This window comes from Narcine bancroftii, chromosome 2 (genome assembly GCF_036971445.1).
Source record: "Narcine bancroftii isolate sNarBan1 chromosome 2, sNarBan1.hap1, whole genome shotgun sequence".
Classification (NCBI taxonomy): Eukaryota; Metazoa; Chordata; class Chondrichthyes; order Torpediniformes; family Narcinidae; genus Narcine; species Narcine bancroftii.
The window spans coordinates 124,572,092-124,595,259 of record NC_091470.1 but is presented as its reverse complement, the minus strand read 5'-3'; positions in this window follow the sequence as shown (position 1 = coordinate 124,595,259).

The following is a 23,168-nucleotide window of genomic DNA, read 5'->3' as shown; positions in this document are numbered from 1 at the left end:
CTATGATTCCCCGCCTCTGATTCCCCAGCTCTGATTCCCTGCCTCTGATTCCCCGCGTTCTATTCCCTGCCTCTGATTCCCCGCCTGTGATTCCCCATCTCTGATTCACCACCTCTGATTCCCCACCTCTGATTCCCCATATCTAATTCCCCGCCTCTGTTTGCCCGCCTCTGATTCCCCGCCTCTGTTTCCCCATATCTGATTCCCCGCCTCTGAATCCCCAACTCTGATTCCCTGCCTCTAATTCCCCAGCTCTGATTCCCCGCCTTTGATTCCCCCCGTCTGATTCCCAGCCTCTGAATCCCCGTGTCTGATATCCTGCCTCTGATTCCCCGCCTCTGATTCCCCATCTCAGATTCACCGCCTCTGATTCCCCACCTCTGATTCCCCATCTCTGATTCCGCACATCCGATTCCCTGCCTCTGATTCCCCGACTCTGATTCCCCTCCTCTGATTCCCCAGCTCTGATTCCCCGCCTCTGATTCCCCAACTCTGATTCCCCGCCTCTGATAACCCAGCTCTGATTCCCCGCCTCTGATTCCCCGTGTTTGATTCCCTGCCTCTCATTCCCCGCCTCTGATTCCCCATATCTGATTCCCCGCCTCTGAATCCCCAACTCTGATTCCCTGCCTCTAATTTCCCAGCTCTGATTCCCCGCCTCTGATTCCCCGTGTCTGAATTCCTGCCTCTGATTCCCCGCCTCTGATTACCCATGTCTGATTCACCGCCTCTGATTCCCCACCTCTGATTCCCCATCTCTGATTCCGCACATCCGATTCCCTGCCTCTGATTCACCGCCTCAGATTCACTGCCTCTGCTTCCCCAGCTCTGATTCCCCGCCTCTGATTCCCCGCGTCTTATTCCCTGCTTCTGATTCTGATTCCCTGCCTCTGATTGCCCATCTCTGATTCCGCACATCTGATTCCCTGCCTCTGATTCCCCACCTCTGATTCCCCATATCTGATTCCCCGCCTCTGTTTCCCCGCCTCTGATTCCCCGCCTCTGTTTCCCCATATCTAAGTCCCCGCCTCTGATTCCCCAACTCTGATTCCCCACCTCTGATTCCCCAGCTCTGATTCCCCGCCTCTGATCCCCGCATCTGATTCCCTGCATCTGATTCCCAGCCTCTGATTCCCTGCCTCTGATTCCCAACCTCTGATTCCCCACCTCTGATTCCCCATATCTGATTCCCCGCCTCTGTTTCCACGCCTCTGTTTCCCCGCCTCTGTTTCCCCATATCTGATTCCCCGCCTCTATTTGCCCACCTCTGATTCCCCACCTCTGTTTCCCCATATCTGATTCCCCGCCTCTGAATCCCCAACTCTGATTCCCTGCATCTAATTCCCCAGCTCTGATTCCCCGCCTCTGATTCCCCGTGTCTGATTTCCTGCCTATGATTCCCCGCCTCTGATTACCCATGTCTGATTCACCGCCTCTGATTCCCCACCTCTGATTCCCCATCTCTGATTCCGCACATCCGATTCCCTGCCTCTGATTCCCCGACTCTGATTCCCCACCTCTGATTCCCCAGCTCTGATTCCCTGCCTCTGATTCCCCAACTCTGATTCCCCGCCTCTGATAACCCAGCTCTGATTCCCCGCATCTGATTCCCCGTGTTTGATTCCCTGCCTCTCATTCCCCGCCTCTGATTCCCCATCTCTGATTCACCGCCTTTGATTCGCCACCTCTGATTCCCCATATCTGATTCCCCGCCTCTGTTTCCCCGCCTCTGATTCCCCGCCTCTGATTCTCCATATCTCATTCCCCGCCTCTGAATCCCCATCTCTGATTCCCGGGCACTGATTCCCCACCTCTGATACCCGGCCTCTTATTCCCGGCATCTGATTCCGGCCTCTGATTCCCGGCCTCTGATTCCCTGCTTCTGATTCTGATTCCCCACCTCTGATTCCCCATATCTGATTCCCCGCCTCTGTTTCCCCGCCTCTGATTCCCCGCCTCTGTTTCCCCATATCTAAGTCCCCGCCTCTGATTCCCCAAATTTGATTCCCCACCTCTGATTCCCCAGCTCTGATTCCCCGCCTCTGATTCCCCGCATCTGATTCCCTGCATCTGATTCCCAGCCTCTGATTCCCTGCCTCTGATTCACAACCTCTGATTCCCCACCTCTGATTCCCCATATCTGATTCCCCGCCTCTGTTTCCCCGCCTCTGATTCCCCGCCTCTGTTTCCCCATATCTGATTCCCCGCCTCTATTTGCCCGCCTCTGATTCCCCGCCTCTGTTTCCCCATATTTGATTCCCCGCCTCTGAATCCCCAACTCTGATTCCCTGCCTCTAATTGCCCAGCTCTGATTCCCCGCCTCTGATTCCCCGTGTCTGATTTCCTGCCTCGGATTCCCCACCTCTGATTACCCATGTCTGATTCACCGCCTCTGATTCCCCACCTCTGATTCCCCATCTCTGATTCCGCACATCCGATTCCCTGCCTCTGATTCCCCGCCTCTGATTCACTGCCTCTGATTCCCCAGCTCTGATTCCCCGCCTATGATTCCCCGCGTCTTATTCCCTGCTTCTGATTCTGATTCCCTGCCTCTGATTCCCCATCTCTGATTCCGCACATCTGATTCCCTGCCTCTGATTCCCCACCTCTGATTCCCCATATCTGATTTCCCGCCTTTGTTTCCCCGCCTCTGATTCCCCGCCTCTGTTTCCCCATATCTAAGTCCCCGCCTCTGATTCCCCAACTCTGATTCCCCACCTCTGATTCCCCGCATCTGATTCCCCGCATCTGATTCCCTGCATCTGATTCCAAGCCTCTGATTCCCTGCCTCTGATTCCCAAACTCTGATTCCCCACCTCTGATTCCCCATATCTGATTCCCCGCCTCTGTTTCCCCGCCTCTGATTCCCCGCCTCTGTTTCACCATATCTGATTCCCGGCCTCTGATTTCTTGCCTCTGATTCCCCATCTCCGATTCCGCACATCTGATTCCCTGCCTCTGATTCCCCGCCTCTGATTCCCCGCCTCTGATTCCCTGCCTCTGATTCCCAACCTCTGATTCCCCACCTCTGATTCCCCGTGTTTGATTCCCCGCCTCTGTTTCCCCGCCTCTGATTCCCCGCCTCTGATTCCCCAACTCTAATTCCCCGCCTCTGATTCCCCAGATCTGATTCCCTGCATTTGTTTCCCCGCCTCTGATTCCCTGCCTCTGATTCCCAACCTCTGATTCCACACCTCTGATTCCCCATATCTGATTCCCCGCCTCTGTTTCCCCGCCTCTGATTCCCCGCCCCTGTTTCCCCATATCTGATTCCCCGCCTCTGATTCCCCAACTCTGATTCCCCGCCTCTGATTCCCCAGCTCTGATTCCCCGCCTCTGATTCCCCGTGTATGATTCCCTGCCTCTGATTCCCCGCCTCTGATTCCCCATCTCTGATTCACCACCTTTGATTCGCCACCTCTGATTCCCCATATCTGATTCCCCACCTCTGTTTCCCCGCCTCTGATTCCCCGCCTCTGATTCTCCATATCTCATTCCCCGCCTCTGAATCCCCATCTCTGATTCCCGGACTCTGATTCCCCACCTCTGATACCCGGCCTCTTATTCCCAGCATCTGATTCCAGGCCTCTGATTCCCGGCCTCTGATTCCCCGCTTCTGATTCTGATTCCCTGCCTCTGATTCCCCATCTCTGATTCCGCACATTTGATTCCCTGCCTCTGATTCCCCACCTCTGATTCCCAATATCTGATTCCCCGCCTCTGTTTCCCCGCCTCTGATTCCCCGCCTCTGTTTCCCCATATCTAATTCCCCACCTCTGATGCACCAACTCTGATTCCCCGACTCTGATTCCCCAGCTCTGATTCACCGCCTCTGATTCCACGCATCCGATTCCCCATATCTGATTCCCCGCCTCTGTTTCCCCGCCTCTGATTCCCCGCCTCTGTTTCCCCATATCTGATTCCCCGCCTCTGATTCCCAACTATGATTCCCCGCCTCTGAAATCCCCAGCTCTGATTCCCTGTCTCTGATTCCCCGCGTTCTATTCCCTACCTCTGATTCCCCGCCTGTGATTCCCCATCTCTGATTCACCACCTCTGATTCCCCACCTCTGATTCCCCATATCTAATTCCCCGCCTCTGTTTGCCCGCCTCTGATTCCCCGCCTCTGTTTCCCCATATCTGATTCCCCGCCTCTGAATCCCCAACTCTTATTCCCTGCCTCTGATTCCCCAGCTCTGATTCCCCGCCTTTGACTCCCCCCGTCTGATTCCCCGCCTCTGAATCCCCGTTTCTGATATCCTGCCTCTGATTCCCCGCCTCTGATTCCCCATCTCAGATTCACAGCCTCTGATTCCCCACCTCTGATTCCCCATCTCTGATTCCGCACATCCGATTCCCTGCCTCTGATTCCCCGACTCTGATTCCCCACCTCTGATTCCCCAGCTCTGATTCCCCGCCTCTGATTCCCCAACTCTGATTCCCCGCCTCTGATAACCCAGCTCTGATTCCCCGCCTCTGATTCCCCGTGTTTGATTCCCTGCCTCTGATTCCCCGCCTCTGATTCCCCATCTCTGATTCACCGCCTTTGATTCGCCACCTCTGATTCCCCATATCTGATTCCTCGCCTCTGTTTCCCCGCCTGTGATTCCCCGCCTCTGATTCCCCATATCTCACTCCCCGCCTCTGATTCCCCATCTCTGATTCCCGGACTCTGATTCCCCACCTCTGATTCCCGGCCTCTTATTCCCGGCATCTGATTCCGGCCTCTGATTCCCGGCCTCTGATTCCCTGCTTCTGATTCTGATTCCCTGCCTCTGATTCCCCATTTCTGATTCCGTACATCTAATTCCCTGCCTCAGATTCCCCACCTCTGATTCCCCATATCTGATTCCCCGCCTCTGTTTCCCCGCCTCTGATTCCCCGCCTCTGTTTCCCCATATCTGATTCCCCGCCTCTATTTGCCCGCCTCTGATTCCCCGCCTCTGTTTCCCCATATTTGATTCCCCGCCTCTGAATCCCCAACTCTGATTCCCTGCCTCTAATTGCCCAGCTCTGATTCCCCGCCTCTGATTCCCCGTGTCTGATTTCCTGCCTCGGATTCCCCACCTCTGATTACCCATGTCTGATTCACCGCCTCTGATTCCCCACCTCTGATTCCCCATCTCTGATTCCGCACATCCGATTCCCTGCCTCTGATTCCCCGCCTCTGATTCACTGCCTCTGATTCCCCAGCTCTGATTCCCCGCCTATGATTCCCCGCATCTTATTCCCTGCTTCTGATTCTGATTCCCTGCCTCTGATTCCCCATCTCTGATTCCGCACATCTGATTCCCTGCCTCTGATTCCCCACCTCTGATTCCCCATATCTGATTTCCCGCCTTTGTTTCCCCGCCTCTGATTCCCCGCCTCTGTTTCCCCATATCTAAGTCCCCGCCTCTGATTCCCCAACTCTGATTCCCCACCTCTGATTCCCCGCATCTGATTCCCCGCATCTGATTCCCTGCATCTGATTCCAAGCCTCTGATTCCCTGCCTCTGATTCCCAAACTCTGATTCCCCACCTCTGATTCCCCATATCTGATTCCCCGCCTCTGTTTCCCCGCCTCTGATTCCCCGCCTCTGTTTCACCATATCTGATTCCCGGCCTCTGATTTCTTGCCTCTGATTCCCCATCTCCGATTCCGCACATCTGATTCCCTGCCTCTGATTCCCCGCCTCTGATTCCCCGCCTCTGATTCCCTGCCTCTGATTCCCAACCTCTGATTCCCCACCTCTGATTCCCCGTGTTTGATTCCCCGCCTCTGTTTCCCCGCCTCTGATTCCCCGCCTCTGATTCCCCAACTCTAATTCCCCGCCTCTGATTTCCCAGATCTGATTCCCTGCATTTGTTTCCCCGCCTCTGATTCCCTGCCTCTGATTCCCAACCTCTGATTCCACACCTCTGATTCCCCATATCTGATTCCCCGCCTCTGTTTCCCCGCCTCTGATTCCCCGCCCCTGTTTCCCCATATCTGATTCCCCGCCTCTGATTCCCCAAATCTGATTCCCCGCCTCTGATTCCCCAGCTCTGATTCCCCGCCTCTGATTCCCCGTGTATGATTCCCTGCCTCTGATTCCCCGCCTCTGATTCCCCATCTCTGATTCACCACCTTTGATTCGCCACCTCTGATTCCCCATATCTGATTCCCCACCTCTGTTTCCCCTCCTCTGATTCCCCGCCTCTGATTCTCCATATCTCATTCCCCGCCTCTGAATCCCCATCTCTGATTCCCGGACTCTGATTCCCCACCTCTGATACCCGGCCTCTTATTCCCAGCATCTGATTCCAGGCCTCTGATTCCCGGCCTCTGATTCCCCGCTTCTGATTCTTATTCCCTGCCTCTGATTCCCCATCTCTGATTCCGCACATTTGATTCCCTGCCTCTGATTCCCCACCTCTGATTCCCAATATCTGATTCCCCGCCTCTGTTTCCCCGCCTCTGATTCCCCGCCTCTGTTTCCCCATATCTAATTCCCCACCTCTGATGCACCAACTCTGATTCCCCGACTCTGATTCCCCAGCTCTGATTCACCGCCTCTGATTCCCCGCATCCGATTCCCCATATCTGATTCCCCGCCTCTGTTTCCCCGCCTCTGATTCCCCGCCTCTGTTTCCCCATATCTGATTCCCCGCCTCTGATTCCCAACTATGATTCCCCGCCTCTGATTCCCCAGCTCTGATTCCCTGTCTCTGATTCCCCGCGTTCTATTCCCTACCTCTGATTCCCCGCCTGTGATTCCCCATCTCTGATTCACCACCTCTGATTCCCCACCTCTGATTCCCCATATCTAATTCCCCGCCTCTGTTTGCCCGCCTCTGATTCCCCGCCTCTGTTTCCCCATATCTGATTCCCCGCCTCTGAATCCCCAACTCTGATTCCCTGCCTCTGATTCCCCAGCTCTGATTCCCCGCCTTTGACTCCCCCCGTCTGATTCCCCGCCTCTGAATCCCCGTTTCTGATATCCTGCCTCTGATTCCCCGCCTCTGATTCCCCATCTCAGATTCACAGCCTCTGATTCCCCACCTCTGATTCCCCATCTCTGATTCCGCACATCCGATTCCCTGCCTCTGATTCCCCGACTCTGATTCCCCACCTCTGATTCCCCAGCTCTGATTCCCCGCCTCTGATTCCCCAACTCTGATTCCCCGCCTCTGATAACCCAGCTCTGATTCCCCGCCTCTGATTCCCCGTGTTTGATTCCCTGCCTCTGATTCCCCGCCTCTGATTCCCCATCTCTGATTCACCGCCTTTGATTCGCCACCTCTGATTCCCCATATCTGATTCCTCGCCTCTGTTTCCCCGCCTGTGATTCCCCGCCTCTGATTCCCCATATCTCACTCCCCGCCTCTGATTCCCCATCTCTGATTCCCGGACTCTGATTCCCCACCTCTGATTCCCGGCCTCTTATTCCCGGCATCTGATTCCGGCCTCTGATTCCCGGCCTCTGATTCCCTGCTTCTGATTCTGATTCCCTGCCTCTGATTCCCCATTTCTGATTCCGTACATCTAATTCCCTGCCTCAGATTCCCCACCTCTGATTCCCCATATCTGATTCCCCGCCTCTGTTTCCCCGCCTCTGATTCCCCGCCTCTGTTTCCCCATATCTAAGTCCCCGCCTCTGATTCCCCAACTTTGATTCCCCACCTCTGATTCCCCAGCTCTGATTCCCCGCTTCTGATTCCCCGCATCTGATTCCCTGCATCTGATTCCCAGCCTCTGATTCCCTGCCTCTGATTCACAACCTCTGATTCCCCACCTCTGACTCCCCATATCTGATTCCCCGCCTCTGTTTCCCCGCCTCTGATTCCCCGCCTCTGTTTCCCCATATCTGATTCCCCGCCTCTATTTGCCCGCCTCTGATTCCCCGCCTCTGTTTCCCCATATCTGATTCCCCGCCTCTGAATCCCCAACTCTGATTCCCTGCCTCTAATTTCCCAGCTCTGATTCCCCGCCTCTGATTCCCCGTGTCTGATTTCCTGCCTCTGATTCCCCACCTCTGATTACCCATGTCTGATTCACCGCCTCTGATTCCCCACCTCTGATTCCCCATCTCTGATTCCGCACATCCGATTCCCTGCCTCTGATTCCCAGCCTTTGATTCACTGCCTCTGATTCCCCAGCTCTGATTACCCGCCTCTGATTCCCCGCGTCTTATTCCCTGCTTCTGATTCTGATTCCCTGCCTCTGATTCCCCATCTCTGATTCCGCACATCTGATTCCCTGCCTCTGATTCCCCACCTCTGATTCCCCATAACTGATTTCCCGCCTCTGTTTCCCCGCCTCTGATTCCCCATATCTAATTCCCCACTTCTGATGCACCAACTCTGATTCCCCGTGTATGATTCCCTGCCTCTGTTTCCCCGCCTCTGATTCCCCGCCCCTGTTTCCCCATATCTGATTCCACGCCTCTGATTCCCCATATCTAAGTCCCCGCCTCTGATTCCCCAACTTTGATTCCCCACCTCTGATACCCCAGCTCTGATTCCCCGCCTCTGATTCCCCGCATCTGATTCCCTGCATCTGATTCCCAGCCTCTGATTCCCTGCATCTGATTCCCAGCCTCTGATTCCCTGCCTCTGATTCCCCACCTCTGATTCCCCATATCTGATTCCCCGCCTCTGTTTCCACGCCTCTGATTCCCCGCCTCTGTTTCCCCATATCGGATTCCCCGCCTCTATTTGCCCACCTCTGATTCCCCACCTCTATTTCCCCATATCTGATTCCCCGCCTCTGAATCCCCAACTCTGATTCCCTGCATCTAATTCCCCAGCTCTAATTCCCCGCCAATGATTCCCCGTGTCTGATTTCCTGCCTCTGATTCCCCGCCTCTGATTACCCATGTCTGATTCACCGCCTCTGATTCCCCAACTCTGATTCCCCATCTCTGATTCCGCACATCCGATTACGTGCCTCTTATTCCCAGCATCTGATTCCAGGCCTCTGATTCCCGGCCTCTGATTCCCCGCTTCTGATTCTGATTCCCTGCCTCTGATTCCCCATCTCTGATTCCGCACATTTGATTCCCTGCCTCTGATTCCCCACCTCTGATTCCCCATATCTGATTCCCCGCCTCTGTTTCCCCGCCTCTGATTCCCCGCCTCTATTTCCCCATATCTAATTCCCCACCTCTGATGCACCAACTCTGATTCCCCGACTCTGATTCCCCAGCTCTGATTCACCGCCTCTGATTCCCCGCATCCGATTCCCCATATCTGATTCCCCGCCTCTGTTGCCCCGCCTCTGATTCCCCGCCTCTGTTTCCCCATATCTGATTCCCCGCCTCTGATTCCCAACTATGATTCCCCGCCTCTGATTCCCCAGCTCTGATTCCCTGCCTCTGATTCCCCGCGTTCTATTCCCTACCTCTGATTCCCCGCCTGTGATTCCCCATCTCTGATTCACCACCTCTGATTCCCCACCTCTGATTCCCCATATCTAAGTCCCCGCCTCTGTTTGCCCGCCTCTGATTCCCCGCCTCTGTTTCCCCATATCTGATTCCCCGCCTCTGAATCCCCAACTCTGATTCCCTGCCTCTGATTCCCCAGCTCTGATTCCCCGCCTTTTACTCCCCCCGTCTGATTCCCCGCCTCTGAATCCCCGTGTCTGATATCCTGCCTCTGATTCCCCGCCTCTGATTCCCCATCTCAGATTCACAGCCTCTGATTCCCCACCTCTGATTCCCCATCTCTGATTCCGCACATCCGATTCCCTGCCTCTGATTCCCCGACTCTTATTCCCCACCTCTGATTCCCCAGCTCTGATTCCCCGCCTCTGATTCCCCAACTCTGATTCCCCGCCTCTGATAACCCAGCTCTGATTCCCCGCCTCTGATTCCCCGTGTTTGATTCCCTGCCTCTGATTCCCCGCCTCTGATTCCCCATCTCTGATTCACCGCCTTTGATTCGCCACCACTGATTCCCCATATCTGATTCCTCGCCTCTGTTTCCCCGCCTGTGATTCCCCGCCTCTGATTCCCCATATCTCACTCCCCGCCTCTGATTCCCCATCTCTGATTCCCGGACTCTGATTCCCCACCTCTGATTCCCGGCCTCTTATTCCCGGCATCTGATTCCGGCCTCTGATTCCCGGCCTCTGATTCCCTGCTTCTGATTCTGATTCCCTGCCTCTGATTCCCCATTTCTGATTCCGCACATCTAATTCCCTGCCTCAGATTCCCCACCTCTGATTCCCCATATCTGATTCCCCGCCTCTGTTTCCCCGCCTCTGATTCCCCGCCTCTGTTTCCCCATATCTAAGTCCCCGCCTCTGATTCCCCAACTTTGATTCCCCACCTCTGATTCCCCAGCTCTGATTCCCCGCTTCTGATTCCCCGCATCTGATTCCCTGCATCTGATTCCCAGCCTCTGATTCCCTGCCTCTGATTCACAACCTCTGATTCCCCACCTCTGACTCCCCATATCTGATTCCCCGCCTCTGTTTCCCCGCCTCTGATTCCCCGCCTCTGTTTCCCCATATCTGATTCCCCGCCTCTATTTGCCCGCCTCTGATTCCCCGCCTCTGTTTCCCCATATCTGATTCCCCGCCTCTGAATCCCCAACTCTGATTCCCTGCCTCTAATTTCCCAGCTCTGATTCCCCGCCTCTGATTCCCCGTGTCTGATTTCCTGCCTCTGATTCCCCACCTCTGATTACCCATGTCTGATTCACCGCCTTTGATTCCCCACCTCTGATTCCCCATCTCTGATTCCGCACATCCGATTCCCTGCCTCTGATTCCCAGCCTTTGATTCACTGCCTCTGATTCCCCAGCTCTGATTCCCCGCCTCTGATTCCCCGCGTCTTATTCCCTGCTTCTGATTCTGATTCCCTGCCTCTGATTCCCCATCTCTGATTCCACACATCTGATTCCCTGCCTCTGATTCCCCACCTCTGATTCCCCATAACTGATTTCCCGCCTCTGTTTCCCCGCCTCTGATTCCCCATATCTAATTCCCCACCTCTGATGCACCAACTCTGATTCCCCGCCTCTGATTCCCCGTGTATGATTCCCTGCCTCTGATTCCCCGCCTCTGATTCCCCGTGTATGATTCCCTGCCTCTGTTTCCCCGCCTCTGATTCCCCGCCCCTGTTTCCCCATATCTGATTCCACGCCTCTGATTCCCCATATCTAAGTCCCCGCCTCTGATTCCCCAACTTTGATTCCCCACCTCTGATACCCCAGCTCTGATTCCCCGCCTGTGATTCCCCGCATCTGATTCCCTGCATCTGATTCCCAGCCTCTGATTCCCTGCATCTGATTCCCAGCCTCTGATTCCCTGCCTCTGATTCCCCACCTCTGATTCCCCATATCTGATTCCCCGCCTCTGTTTCCACGCCTCTGATTCCCCGCCTCTGTTTCCCCATATCGGATTCTCCGCCTCTATTTGCCCACCTCTGGTTCCCCACCTCTATTTCCCCATATCTGATTCCCCGCCTCTGAATCCCCAACTCTGATTCCCTGCATCTAATTCCCCAGCTCTAATTCCCCGCCAATGATTCCCCGTGTCTGATTTCCTGCCTCTGATTCCCCGCCTCTGATTACCCATGTCTGATTCACCGCCTCTGATTCCCCACCTCTGATTCCCCATCTCTGATTCCGCACATCCGATTCCCTGCCTCTGATTCCCCGCCTCTGATTCACCGCCTCTGATTCCCGGCCTCTGATTTCCCGCCTCTGATTCCCTGCCACTGATACCCCGCCCCTGATTCCCCACCTCTGATTCCCCATATCTGATTCCCCGCCTCTGTTTCCCCGCCTCTGATTCCCCGCCTCTGATTCCCCATACCTCATTCCCCGCCTCTGAATCCCCATCTCTGATTCCCGGACTCTGATTCCCCACCTCTGATTCCCGGCCTCTTATTCCCGGCATCTGATTCCGGCCTCTGATTCCCGGCCTCTGATTCCCTGCTTCTGATTCTGATTCCCTGCCTTTGATTCCCCATCTCTGATTCCGCACATCTGATTCCCTGCCTCTGATTCCCAACCTCTGATTCCCCATTTCTGATTCCCCGCCTCTGTTTCCCCGCCTCTGATTCCCCGCCTCTGTTTCCCAATATCTAAGTCCCCGCCTCCGATTCCCCAACTCTGATTCCCCACCTCTGAATCCACAGCTCAGATTCCCCGCCTCTGATTCCCCGCATCTGATTCCCTGCATCTGATTCAAAGCCTCTGATTCCCTGCCTCTGATTCCCAAACTCTGATTCCCCACCTCTGATTCCTCATATCTGATTCCCCGCCTCTGTTTCCCCGCCTCTGATTCCCCGCCTCTGTTTCACCATATCTGATTCCCGGCCTCTGATTCCCCGCCTCTGATTCCCCGCCTCTGATTTCTTGCCTCTGATTCCCCATCTCCGATTCCGCACATCTGATTCCCTGCCTCTGATTCCCCGCCTCTGATTCCCTGCCTCTGATTCCCAACCTCTGATTCCCCACCTCTGATTCCCCGTGTTTGATTCCCCGCCTCTGATTCCCCAACTCTACTTCCCCGCCACTGATTCCCCAGATCTGATTCCCTGCCTCTGTTTCCCCGCCTCTGATTCCCTGCCTCTGATTCCCAACCTCTGATTCCACACCTCTGATTCCCCATATCTGATTCCCCGCCTCTGTTTCCCCGCCTCTGATACCCCGCCCCTGTTTCCCCATATCTGATTCCCCGCCTCTGATTCCCCAACTCTGATTCCCCGCCTCTGATTCCCCAGCTCTGATTCCCCGCCTCTGATTCCCCATCTCTGATTCATCGCCTTTGATTCGCCACCTCTGATTCCCCATATCTGATTCCCCACCTCTGTTTCCCCGCCTCTGATTCCCCGCCTCTGATTCTCCATATCTCATTCCCCGCCTTTGAATCCCAATCTCTGATTCCCGGACTCTGATTCCCCACCTCTGATTCCCGGCCTCTTATTCCAAGCATCTGATTCCAGGCCTCTGATTCCCCGCTTCTGATTCTGATTCCCTGCCTCTGATTCCCCATCTCTGATTCCGCACATCTGATTCCCTGCCTCTGATTCCCCACCTCTGATTCCCCATATCTGATTCCCCGCCTCTGTTTCCCCGCCTCTGATTCCCCGCCTCTGTTTCCCCATATCTAATTCCCCACCTCTGATGCACCAACTCTGATTCCCTGCCTCTGATTCCCCAGCTCTGATTCCCCGCCTCTGATTCCCCGCATCCGATTCCCCATATCTGATTCCCCGCCTCTGTTTCCCCGCCTCTGATTCCCCGCCTCTGTTTCCCCATATCTGATTCCCCGCCTCTGTTTCCCCATATCTGATTCCACGCCTCTATTTGCCCACCTCTGATTCCCCACCTCTGTTTCCCCATATCTGATTCCCCGCCTCTGAATCCCCAACTCTGATTCCCTGCATCTAATTCCCCAGCTCTGATTCCCCGCCTCTGATTCCCCGTGTCTGATTTCCTGCCTATGATTCCCCGCCTCTGATTACCCATGTCTGATTCACCGCCTCTGATTCCCCACCTCTGATTCCCCATCTCTGATTCCGCACATCCGATTCCCTGCCTCTGATTCCCCGACTCTGATTCCCCACCTCTGATTCCCCAGCTCTGATTCCCCGCCTCTGATTCCCCAACTCTGATTCCCCGCCTCTGATAACCCAGCTCTGATTCCCCGCCTCTGATTCCCCGTGTTTGATTCCCTGCCTCTCATTCCCCGCCTCTGATTCCCCATCTCTGATTCACCGCCTTGGATTCGCCACCTCTGATTCCCCATATCTGATTCCCCGCCTCTGTTTCCCCGCCTCAGTTTCCCCGCCTCTGATTCCCCGCCTCTGTTTCCCCGCCTCTGATTCCCCGCCTCTGATTCCCCACCTCTGTTTCCCCGCCTCTGATTCCCCGCCTCTGATTCTCCATATCTCATTCCCCGCCTCTGAATCCCCATCTCTGATTCCCGGACTCTGATTCCCCACCTCTGATACCCGGCCTCTTATTCCCGGCATCTGATTCCGGCCTCTGATTCCCGGCCTCTGATTCCCTGCTTCTGATTCTGATTCCCTGACTCTGATTCCCCATTTCTGATTCCGCACATCTAATTCCCTGCCTCTGATTCCCCACCTCTGATTCCCCATATCTGATTCCCCGCCTCTGTTTCCCCGCCTCTAATTCCCCGCCTCTGATTCCCCGCATCTGATTCCCTGCATCTGATTCCCAGCCTCTGATTCCCTGCCTCTGATTCACAACCTCTGATTCCCCACCTCTGATTCCCCATATCTGATTCCCCGCCTCTGTTTCCCCGCCTCTGATTCCCCGCCTCTGTTTCCCCATATCTGATTCCCCGCCTCTATTTGCCCGCCTCTGATTCCCCGCCTCTGTTTCCCCATATTTGATTCCCCGCCTCTGAATCCCCAACTCTGATTCCCTGCCTCTAATTTCCCAGCTCTGATTCCCCGCCTCTGATTCCCCGTGTCTGATTTCCTGCCTCTGATTCCCCGCCTCTGTTTCCCCATATTTGATTCCCCGCCTCTGAATCCCCAACTCTGATTCCCTGCCTCTAATTTCCCAGCTCTGATTCCCCGCCTCTGATTCCCCGTGTCTGATTTCCTGCCTCTGATTCCCCGCCCCTGTTTCCCCATATCTGATTCCCCGCCTCTGATTCCCCATATCTAAGTCCCCGCCTCTGATTCCCCAACTTTGATTCCCCACCTCTGATTCCCCAGCTCTGATTCCCCGCCTCTGATACCCCGCATCTGATTCCCTGCATCTGATTCCCAGCCTCTGATTCCCTGCCTCTGATTCCCAACCTCTGATTCCCCACCTCTGATTCCCCATATCTGATTCCCCGCCTCTGTTTCCCCGCCTCTGATTCCCCGCCTCTGTTTCCCCATATCTGATTCCCCGCCTCTATTTGCCCGCCTCTGATTCCCCTCCTCTGTTTCCCCATATCTGATTCCCCGCCTCTGAATCCCCAACTCTGATTCCCTGCCTCTAATTTCCCAGCTCTGATTCCCCGCCTCTGATTCCCCGTGTCTGATTTCCTGCCTCTGATTCCCCGCCTCTGATTACCCATGTCTGATTCACCGCCTCTGATTCCCCACCTCTGATTCCCCATCTCTGATTCCGCACATCCGATTCCCTGCCTCTGATTCCCCGCCTCTGATTCACTGCCTCTGCTTCCCCAGCTCTGATTCCCCGCCTCTGATTCCCCGCGTCTTATTCCCTGCTTCCGATTCTGATTCCCTGCCTCTGATTCCCCATCTCTGATTCCGCACATCTGATTCACTGCCTCTGATTCCCCACCTCTGATTCACAATATCTGATTCCCCGCCTCTGTTTCCCGCCTCTGATTCCCCGCCTCTTTTTCCCCATATCTAAGTCCCCGCCTCTGATTCCCCAACTCTGATTCCCCACCTCTGATTCCCCAGCTCTGATTCCCCGCCTCTGATCCCCGCCTCTGATTCCCTGCATCTGATTCCCAGCCTCTGATTCCCTGCCTCTGATTCCCAACCTCTGATTCCCCACCTCTGATTCCCCATATCTGATTCCCCGCCTCTGTTTCCACGCCTCTGATTCCCCGCCTCTGTTTCCCCATATCGGATTCCCCGCCTCTATTTGCCCACCTCTGGTTCCCCACCTCTATTTCCCCATATCTGATTCCCCGCCTCTGAATCCCCAACTCTGATTCCCTGCATCTAATTCCCCAGCTCTAATTCCCCGCCAATGATTCCCCGTGTCTGATTTCCTGCCTCTGATTCCCCGCCTCTGATTACCCATGTCTGATTCACCGCCTCTGATTCCCCACCTCTGATTCCCCATCTCTGATTCCGCACATCCGATTCCCTGCCTCTGATTCCCCGCCTCTGATTCACCGCCTCTGATTCCCGGACTCTGATTTCCCGCCTCTGATTCCCTGCCACTGATTCCCCGTCTCTGTTTCCCCGCCTCTGATTCCCCGCCTCTGATTCCCCATATCTCATTCCCCGCCTCTGAATCCCCATCTCTGATTCCCGGACTCTGATTCCCCACCTCTGATTCCCGGCCTCTTATTCCCGGCATCTGATTCCGGCCTCTGATTCCCGGCCTCTGATTCCCTGCTTCTGATTCTGATTCCCTGCCTTTGATTCCCCATCTCTGATTCCGCACATCTGATTCCCTGCCTCTGATTCCCAACCTCTGATTCCCCATTTCTGATTCCCCGCCTCTGTTTCCCCGCCTCTGATTCCCCGCCTCTGTTTCCCAATATCTAAGTCCCCGCCTCTGATTCCCCAACTCTGATTCCCCACCTCTGATTCCACAGCTCAGATTCCCCGCCTCTGATTCCCCGCATCTGATTCCCTGCATCTGATTCCAAGCCTCTGATTCCCTGCCTCTTATTCCCAAACTCTGATTCCCCACCTCTGATTCCTCATATCTGATTCCCCGCCTCTGTTTCCCCGCCTCTGATTCCCCGCCTCTGTTTCACCATATCTGATTCCCGGCCTCTGATTCCCCGCCTCTGATTCCCCGCCTCTGATTTCTTGCCTCTGATTCCCCATCTCCGATTCCGCACATCTGATTCCCTGCCTCTGATTCCCCGCCTCTGATTCCCCGCCTCTGATTCCCTGCCTCTGATTCCCAACCTCTGATTCCCCACCTCTGATTCCCCGTGTTTGATTCCCCGCCTCTGTTTCCCCGCCTCTGATTCCCCGCCTCTGATTCCCCAACTCTACTTCCCCGCCACTGATTCCCCAGATCTGATTCCCCACCTCTGTTTCCCCGCCTCTGATTCCCCGCCTCTGATTCTCCATATCTCATTCCCCGCCTTTGAATCCCAATCTCTGATTCCCGGACTCTGATTCCCCACCTCTGATTCCCGGCCTCTTATTCCCAGCATCTGATTCCAGGCCTCTGATTCCCCGCTTCTGATTCTGATTCCCTGCCTCTGATTCCCCATCTCTGATTCCGCACATCTGATTCCCTGCCTCTGATTCCCCACCTCTGATTCCCCATATCTGATTCCCCGCCTCTGTTTCCCTGCCTCTGATTCCCCTCCTCTGTTTCCCCATATCTAATTCCCCACCTCTGATGCACCAACTCTGATTCCCCGCCTCTGATTCCCCAGCTCTGATTCCCCGCCTCTGATTCCCCGCATCCGATTCCCCATATCTGATTCCCCGCCTCTGTTTCCCCGCCTCTGATTCCCCGCCTCTGTTTCCCCATATCTGATTCCCCGCCTCTGATTCCCAACTATGATTCCCCGCCTCTGATTCCCCAGCTCTGATTCCCCACCTCTGATTCCCCACCTCTGATTCCCCACCTCTGATTCACCACCTCTGATTCCCCACCTCTGATTCCCCATATCTAATTCCCCGCCTCTGTTTGCCCGCCTCTGATTCCCCGCCTCTGTTTCCCCATATCTGATTCCCCGCCTCTGAATCCCCAACTCTGATTCCCTGCCTCTGATTCCCCAGCTCTGATTCCCCGCCTTTGATTCCCCCCGTCTGATTCCCAGCCTCTGAATCCCCGTGTCTGATATCCTGCCTCTGATTCCCCGCCTCTGATTCCCCATCTCAGATTCACCGCCTCTGATTCCCCACCTCTGATTCCCCATCTCTGATTCCGCACATCCGATTCCATGCCTCTGATTCCCTGACTCTGATTCCCCACCTCTGATTCCCCAGCTCTGATTCCCCGCCTCTGATTCCCCAACTCTGATTCCCCGCCTCTGATAACCCAGCTCTGATTCCCCGCCTCTGATTCCCCGTGTTTGATTCCCTGCCTCTCATTCCCCGCCTCTGATTCCCCATCTCTGATTCACCGCCTTTGATTCGCCACCTCTGATTCCCCATATCTGATTCCTCGCCTCTGTTTCCCCGCCTGTGATTCCCCGCCTCTGATTCCCCATATCTCACTCCCCGCCTCTGATTCCCCATCTCTGATTCCTGGACTCTGATTCCCGGACTCTGATTCCCGGCCTCTTATTCCCGGCATCTGATTCCGGCCACTGATTCCCGGCCTCTGATTCCCTGCTTCTGATTCTGATTCCCTGCCTCTGATTCCCCATTTCTGATTCCGCACATCTAATTCCCTGCCTCTGATTCCCCACCTCTGATTCCCCATATCTGATTCCCCGCCTCTCTTTCCCCGCCTCTGATTCCCCACCTCTGTTTCCCCATATCTAAGTCCCCGCCTCTGATTCCCCACCTCTGATTCCCCACCTCTGATTCCCCAGCTCTGATTCCCCGCCTCTGATTCCCCGCATCTGATTCCCTGCATCTGATTCCCAGCCTCTGATTCCCTGCCTCTGATTCCCAACCTCTGATTCCCCACCTCTGATTCCCCATATCTGATTCCCCGCCTCTGTTTCCCCGCCTCTGATTCCCCGCCTCTGTTTCCCCATATCTGATTCCCCGCCTCTATTTCCCGCCTCTGATTCCCCGCCTCTGTTTCCCCATATCTGATTCCCCGCCTCTGAATCACAACTCTGATTCCCTGCCTCTAATTTCCCAGCTCTGATTCCCCGCCTCTGATTCCCCGTTTCTGATTTCCTGCCTCTGATTCCCCCCCTCTGATTACCCATGTCTGATTCCCCGCCTCTGTTTCCCCGCCTCTGATTCCACACCTCTGATTCCCCAATATCTGATTCCCCGCCTCTGTTTCCCCGCCTCTGATTCCCCGCCCCTGTTTCCCCATATCTGATTCCCCGCCTCTGAATCCCCAACTCTGATTCCCTGCCTCTAATTTCCCAGCTCTGATTCCCCGCCTCTGATTCCCCGTGTCTGAATTCCTGCCTCTGATTCCCCGCCTCTGATTACCCATGTCTGATTCACCGCCTCTGATTCCCCACCTCTGATTCCCCATCTCTGATTCCGCACATCCGATTCCCTGCCTCTGATTCACCGCCTCAGATTCACTGCCTCTGCTTCCCCAGCTCTGATTCCCCGCCTCTGATTCCCCGCGTCTTATTCCCTGCTTCTGATTCTGATTCCCTGCCTCTGATTGCCCATCTCTGATTGCGCACATCTGATTCCCTGCCTCTGATTCCCCACCTCTGATTCCCCATATCTGATTCCCCGCCTCTGTTTCCCCGCCTCTGATTCCCCGCCTCTGTTTCCCCATATCTCAGTCCCCGCCTCTGATTCCCCAACTCTGATTCCCCACCTCTGATTCCCCAGCTCTGATTCCCCGCCTCTGATCCCCGCATCTGATTCCCTGCATCTGATTCCCAGCCTCTGATTCCCTGCCTCTGATTCCCAACCTCTGATTCCCCACCTCTGATTCCCCATATCTGATTCGCCGCCTCTGTTTCCACGCCTCTGTTTCCCCGCCTCTGTTTCCCCATATCTGATTCCCCGCCTCTATTTGCCCACCTCTGATTCCCCACCTCTGTTTCCCCATATCTGATTCCCCGCCTCTGAATCCCCAACTCTGATTCCCTGCATCTAATTCCCCAGCTCTGATTCCCCGCCTCTGATTCCCCGTGTCTGATTTCCTGCCTATGATTCCCCGCCTCTGATTACCCATGTCTGATTCACCGCCTCTGATTCCCCACCTCTGATTCCCCATCTCTGATTCCGCACATCCGATTCCCTGCCTCTGATTCCCCGACTCTGATTCCCCACCTCTGATTCCCCAGCTCTGATTCCCTGCCTCTGATTCCCCAACTCTGATTCCCCGCCTCTGATAACCCAGCTCTGATTCCCCGCCTCTGATTCCCCGTGTTTGATTCCCTGCCTCTCATTCCCCGCCTCTGATTCCCCATCTCTGATTCACCGCCTTTGATTCGCCACCTCTGATTCCCCATATCTGATTCCCCGCCTCTGTTTCCCCGCCTCTGTTTCCCCGCCTCTGATTCCCCGCCTCTGTTTCCCCGCCTCTGATTCCCCGCCTCTGATTCCCCACCTCTGTTTCCCCGCCTCTGATTCCCCGCCTCTGATTCTCCATATCTCATTCCCCGCCTCTGAATCCCCATCTCTGATTCCCGGACTCTGATTCCCCACCTCTGATACCCGGCCTCTTATTCCCGGCATCTGATTCCGGCCTCTGATTCCCGGCCTCTGATTCCCTGCTTCTGATTCTGATTCCCTGCCTCTGATTCCCCATTTCTGATTCCGCACATCTAATTCCCTGCCTCTGATTCCCCACCTCTGATTCACTATATCTGATTCCCCGCCTCTGTTTCCCCGCCTCTGATTCCCCGCCTCTGTTTCCCCATATCTAAGTCCCCGCCTCTGATTCCCCAACTTTGATTCCCCACCTCTGATTCCCCAGCTCTGATTCCCCGCCTCTGATTCCCCGCATCTGATTCCCTGCATCTGATTCCCAGCCTCTGATTCCCTGCCTCTGATTCACAAGCTCTGATTCCCCACCTCTGATTCCCCATATCTGATTCCCCGCCTCTGTTTCCCCGCCTCTGATTCCCCGCCTCTGTTTCCCCATATCTGATTCCCCGCCTCTATTTGCCCGCCTCTGATTCCCCGCCTCTGTTTCCCCATATTTGATTCCCCGCCTCTGAATCCCCAACTCTGATTTCCTGCCTCTAATTGCCCAGCTCTGATTCCCCGCCTCTGATTCCCTGTGTCTGATTTCCTGCCTCGGATTCCCCACCTCTGATTACCCATGTCTGATTCACCAACTCTGATTCCCCACCTCTGATTCCCCATCTCTGATTCCGCACATCCGATTCCCTGCCTCTGATTCCCCGCCTCTGATTCACTGCCTCTGATTCCCCAGCTCTGATTCCCCGCCTATGATTCCCCGCGTCTTATTCCCTGCTTCTGATTCTGATTCCCTGCCTCTGATACCCCATCTCTGATTCCGCACATCTGATTCCCTGCCTCTGATTCCCCACATCTGATTCCCCATATCTGATTTCCCGCCTTTGTTTCCCCGCCTCTGATTCCCCGCCTCTGTTTCCCCATATCTAAGTCCCCGCCTCTGATTCCCCAACTCTGATTCCCCACCTCTGATTCCCCGCATCTGATTCCCCGCATCTGATTCCCTGCATCTGATTCCAAGCCTCTGATTCCCTGCCTCTGATTCCCAAACTCTGATTCCCCACCTCTGATTCCCCATATCTGATTCCCCGCCTCTGTTTCCCCGCCTCTGATTCCCCGCCTCTGTTTCACCATATCTGATTCCCGGCCTCTGATTCCCCGCTTCTGATTCCCCGCCTCTGATTTCTTGCCTCTGATTCCCCATCTCCGATTCCGCACATCTGATTCCCTGCCTCTGATTCCCCGCCTCTGATTCCCCGCCTCTGATTCCCTGCCTCTGATTCCCAACCTCTGATTCCCCACCTCTGATTCCCCGTGTTTGATTCCCCGCCTCTGTTTCCCCGCCTCTGATTCCCCGCCTCTGATTCCCCAACTCTAATTCCCCGCCTCTGATTCCCCAGATCTGATTCCCTGCATTTGTTTCCCCGCCTCTTATTCCCTGCCTCTGATTCCCAACCTCTGATTCCACACCTCTGATTCCCCATATCTGATTCCCCGCCTCTGTTTCCCCGCCTCTGATTCCCCGCCCCTGTTTCCCCATATCTGATTCCCCGCCTCTGATTCCCCAACTCTGATTCCCCGCCTCTGATTCCCCAGCTCTGATTCCCCGCCTCTGATTCCCCGTGTATGATTCCCTGCCTCTGATTCCCCGCCTCTGATTCCCCATCTCTGATTCACCACCTTTGATTCGCCACCTCTGATTCCCCATATCTGATTCCCCACCTCTGTTTCCCCGCCTCTGAATCCCCGCCTCTGATTCTCCATATCTCATTCCCCGCCTCTGAATCCCCATCTCTGATTCCCGGACTCTGATTCCCCACCTCTGATACCCGCTTCTGATTCTGATTCCCTGCCTCTGATTCCCCATCTCTGATTCCGCACATTTGATTCCCTGCCTCTGATTCCCCACCTCTGATTCCCCATATCTGATTCCCCGCCTCTGTTTCCCCGCCTCTGATTCCCCGCCTCTGTTTCCCCATATCTAATTCCCCACCTCTGATGCACCAACTCTGATTCCCCGACTCTGATTCCCCAGCTCTGATTCACCGCCTCTGATTCCCCGCATCCGATTCCCCATATCTGATTCCCCGCCTCTGTTTCCCCGCCTCTGATTCCCCGCCTCTGTTTCCCCATATCTGATTCCCCGCCTCTGATTCCCAACTATGATTCCCCGCCTCTGATTCCCCAGCTCTGATTCCCTGCCTCTGATTCCCCGCGTTCTATTCCCTACCTCTGATTCCCCGCCTGTGATTCCCCATCTCTGATTCACCACCTCTGATTCCCCACCTCTGATTCCCCATATCTAATTCCCCGCCTCTGTTTGCCCGCCTCTGATTCCCCGCCTCTGTTTCCCCATATCTGATTCCCCGCCTCTGAATCCCCAACTCTGATTCCCTGCCTCTGATTCCCCAGCTCTGATTCCCCGCCTTTGACTCCCCCCGTCTGATTCCCCGCCTCTGAATCCCCGTGTCTGATATCCTGCCTCTGATTCCCCGCCTCTGATTCCCCATCTCAGATTCACAGCCTCTGATTCCCCACCTCTGATTCCCCATCTCTGATTCCGCACATCCGATTCCCTGCCTCTGATTCCCCGACTCTGATTCCCCACCTCTGATTCCCCAGCTCTGATGCCCCGCCTCTGATTCCCCAACTCTGATTCCCCGCCTCTGATAACCCAGCTCTGATTCCCCGCCTCTGATTCCCCGTGTTTGATTCCCTGCCTCTGATTCCCCGCCTCTGATTCCCCATCTCTGATTCACCGCCTTTGATTCGCCACCTCTGATTCCCCATATCTGATTCCTCGCCTCTATTTCCCCGCCTGTGATTCCCCGCCTCTGATTCCCCATATCTCACTCCCCGCCTCTGATTCCCCATCTCTGATTCCCGGACTCTGATTCCCCACCTCTGATTCCCGGCCTCTTATTCCCGGCATCCGATTCCGGCCTCTGATTCCCTGCTTCTGATTCTGATTCCCTGCCTCTGATTCCCCATTTCTGATTCCGCACATCTAATTCCCTGCCTCAGATTCCCCACCTCTGATTCCCCATATCTGATTCCCCGCCTCTGTTTCCCCGCCTCTGATTCCCCACCTCTGTTTCCCCATATCTAAGTCCCCGCCTCTGATTCCCCAACTTTGATTCCCCACCTCTGATTCCCCAGCTCTGATTCCCCGCTTCTGATTCCCCGCATCTGATTCCCTGCATCTGATTCCCAGCCTCTGATTCCCTGCCTCTGATTCACAAC